General features: G+C 39.9%; 1 non-coding gene and 1 pseudogene across 1 annotated transcript; one reads left to right on the top strand and one right to left on the bottom strand.

The window, feature by feature from the left end:
* Positions 1-762: 762 nt before the first annotated feature.
* TRNAF-GAA (transfer RNA phenylalanine (anticodon GAA)) lies at positions 763-835 on the bottom strand. Its single transcript has one exon. It is a non-coding gene; the product is annotated as a tRNA-Phe (tRNA).
* Positions 836-1171: 336 nt separating this feature from the next.
* Positions 1172-3349, top strand: LOC136632467 (nucleolar GTP-binding protein 2 pseudogene; annotated as a pseudogene).
* The last annotated feature ends 327 nt before the right edge of the window (positions 3350-3676 follow it).

The following is a 3676-nucleotide window of genomic DNA, read 5'->3' as shown; positions in this document are numbered from 1 at the left end:
GGGCTGCCACTGCATTGAATGTGAATATTTAACCTTATAGGGTTATGACATCTTTTTGCCGCAGTTTGTTGACTTTGTTACAAAATAGAAGAGTAATGTAAAAATATATTTACATTTAAAATGCAGAACGTGTTACACATTAAATCTAAACTTTAAAATGCAGAACAAAAAAATCTAAAAGTTTATTAAAAAAGAAAACGAAGGACAACACCACCATTCCAATCCAGCTCTGTATCTGTATTGTCATAGCACCTTTCTTTTAAAGTAGAACCTACTTTGAAAGTTTTATTTTTATGCAATTGAAATTTTAAAAAATCATAAAGATACCTTTTTGTGCTTTATTTATTTTTCCTTCACACAGTAGTAATAAAACATGCTACAAATTTAAAACCCTGGTTCTCACCCAAAAAATGTAAAAATATGCAAAACCTATTAATAGCAGGAAATACCCTACTCCTGGAATGTTTTAGGATGCAACGTTTTATATCTTTATTGCAAAGTTTCACAAGTTAAAGCTGTTTTTTTTTAAATAACTTTTGGAACTTTTTTAACAAAGTTATAATCAATAATGAAATATTGCAGTTGTCATGTTGGCCACTAGATGTCAGTACTACATGCATATGTTCCTGACTCGTCAGCCCAGACCACTGTTTTAATATCTTGTGAAGTACCTTTATGGTCTAGTTACAGTGAACCTCTAGAAAAAAGGAAAACAATGCAAAAGAAAAATTATAAACTTTCTTTAAAAAATAGTGACCCTTGTGCCGAAACCCGGGATCGAACCAGGGACCTTTAGATCTTCAGTCTAACGCTCTCCCAACTGAGCTATTTCGGCTGGTGGAAGGGCCACCTGATGGTAAATTGTAACATTACAATACCCCCCCACCATATAGGTGATATTTGCCATATAATAACCTCTATTTGTATAGCATCAACATGTTCTGCAGCACTGTCCAAATCAGAGGACTTGTGAATAGCTAAAATCAGACATTACATACAGTAATAGATTTGTATAGAATTTGAACAATAGGAGTGAGGGTCCTGTTTGCAAAAGCTTAAAATCTATGAGGAAATGGGGTGACATAAGGTAAAAATGCTAGTTCTGTACAATAGTTCACCCATCTGTTTCTAAATAGGGTAATATGCATTAAACTGCATGCACTGGCTCTTTCCTGCGGCCCGTTTCCAGCTGAGGCCGCTTTCGTAAACTCTCTTCGCCGTGCTGTTTGCCAGGAACAAGCCGCCAACATGGTGAAACCCCGGTTCAAGGGACGGAGCACCATCAACCCGTCCACCGCCAGCTCTAACCCAGATCGTGTGAAGGGTGCTGGAGGCCACAATATGAGGGACCGGGCAACTATCAAGCGTCTCAATATGTACCGCCAGAAAGAGCGGCGGAACAACCGTGGACAAGTGATTAAGACCTTGCAGTATCAGTCATCTGTCACATCTGGCACTGTGGCTAGAGTAGAGCCTAATATCAAGTGGTTTGGAAATACCCGTGTCATAAAGCAATCATCCCTGCAAAGGTTTCAAGATGAAATGGGGGCTGTAATGAAAGACCCTTATAAAGTGGTGATGAGGCAGAGCAAACTTCCCATGTCTCTTCTGTATGATCGCAAAAAACCTCACAATTCAAAGGTGCACATTCTGGACACTGAAACATTTGAAACAACTTTTGGCCCAAAGTCTCAGAGGAAAAGACCGAACCTTACCGCCGGTGATATGCATGAACTGCTTCAAAAAGCTGAGGCGTCAGCAGACAGCTACGACCAAGACAAAGATAGGGATTTGGTAACAGAAGATACAGGAGTCAGAGAGGAGGCTCGGGAAGAAATCTATAAGAAAGGCCAGTCTAAAAGAATCTGGGGTGAATTATACAAGGTAATCGATTCTTCTGATGTGGTAATACAAGTTCTGGATGCCAGAGATCCCGTGGGAACCCGTTCTCCGCACATTGAGGCATACCTTAAAAAGGAGAAACCTTGGAAGCATCTTCTGTTTGTTCTTAATAAGTGTGACCTGGTTCCTACTTGGGCAACGAAACGCTGGGTAGCTCGCTTATCTGAAGAATACCCAACTTTGGCCTTTCATTCCAGCCTCACCAATCCGTTTGGTAAAGGAGCATTTATCCAACTTCTTAGGCAGTTCGGCAAGCTGCACACGGACAAAAAGCAAATTAGTGTGGGATTTATCGGCTATCCAAATGTGGGCAAGAGCTCTGTGATTAATACATTGCGTTCCAAGAAAGTCTGTAATGTTGCTCCAATAGCTGGTGAAACAAAGGTTTGGCAGTATATCACACTTATGCGGCGAATATTCCTCATAGATTGCCCTGGCGTAGTTTATCCATCTGGAGATTCTGAAACAGACATAGTTCTGAAAGGAGTGGTGCAAGTAGAAAAGATTAAAGCCCCCGAAGATCACATTGCTGCTGTACTTGAGAGGGCAAAACCAGAGTACATCCGCAAGACCTATAAGATAGATTCCTGGGAAAATGCTGAAGATTTCTTGGAGAAACTTGCTTATAAATCAGGAAAGTTGTTAAAGCCTCAGCAAACCTTAGCAACGACTGCTGGAACCAGTGTGAATGAGGAAGAACCTAGCGATGAATATACAAGCACCGATGCCCAGGAAGCTGCTAATGTGGAAAAGGAGGAGATTAAAGAAATTCTATCAAATGTCCGGCAAAACTTTGGAAAGATTAATGTTGCTCCGGAGTTTTCCCAGGAAGACTTGGTGCCTGTAGAAATAGATGGAATGTCAGACATTTCAGAATTGGATTCCCAGGCAGAAGACCCTTTGTCAGAAGCAGAGGAAGAAGAGCAAAGTGCAAACATGCATGAAGTGGAAAAGGCTGACAAGCCGAGTGCAGATCCCACAAATGCTGCAAAGCATAGTTCAAAAGAGTTGCTGCACGATTTGGATGATAGAATAGCAAAGTGCAAGAAATTTTTGGATAAAGCAAAAGCCAAGCGATTCTCTGCCTTGAGAATCCCTAAAGACCTAAGTGAACACATCTTTGCAAAACCAAAGCCACAAAGAGAAGAAGCGGAGGAACAGCACAGAGAAGTGAGAACAAAACCATTAAAGAAAAGGAAGCGTCTTGATGGTGATGATGAAGATGAAATTGAAGAGTCTCCAAAAAAGCTGTCATCTAGAGAAAGGAGGAGGATTGAAAGGCAGCAGCAATCAAAGAAAGTGGGTGTGCGGTACTACGATACACACAATGTCAAAAACAAGAACCGCGACAAAAAGAAAGTAAACCCTCAAAACAAAAATGTCAGATCAAAACAGAAATATTGATGATTATTTGTCATTAAAGGTCTGATTATTTTTTCCAAAAAAAAAAAAAAAAAAAAAAAAAAACTGCATGCACTGGTCACCAGCCAGTAAGGGAACCATCGACATACAATGTTAATTGGTTCTGTGACTTGATTTATCTGTATTAGGTTGTATTTACATGAACAATTTTCACGCATGATTTCTATGCGTTACATGATGCACATAAATCACAAGTCAAAATAACCCATTATATTCAATGGGTGTGTTTACATGGGACGATGCTGCAAAATAGAAAGATCACAGTGCGTCCTATTTTTGGTCGATATCATCTAATATTTTCATGGTATGCGATGTGAATGCGATTTCTCCTATTTATTACTACTCAACCAAC

This window comes from Eleutherodactylus coqui, chromosome 6, assembly GCF_035609145.1.
Source record: "Eleutherodactylus coqui strain aEleCoq1 chromosome 6, aEleCoq1.hap1, whole genome shotgun sequence".
In the NCBI taxonomy this organism is placed as follows: domain Eukaryota; kingdom Metazoa; phylum Chordata; class Amphibia; order Anura; family Eleutherodactylidae; genus Eleutherodactylus; species Eleutherodactylus coqui.
Note: the sequence above shows the minus strand (reverse complement) of the source record. Positions and strands in the feature narration are given on the sequence as shown.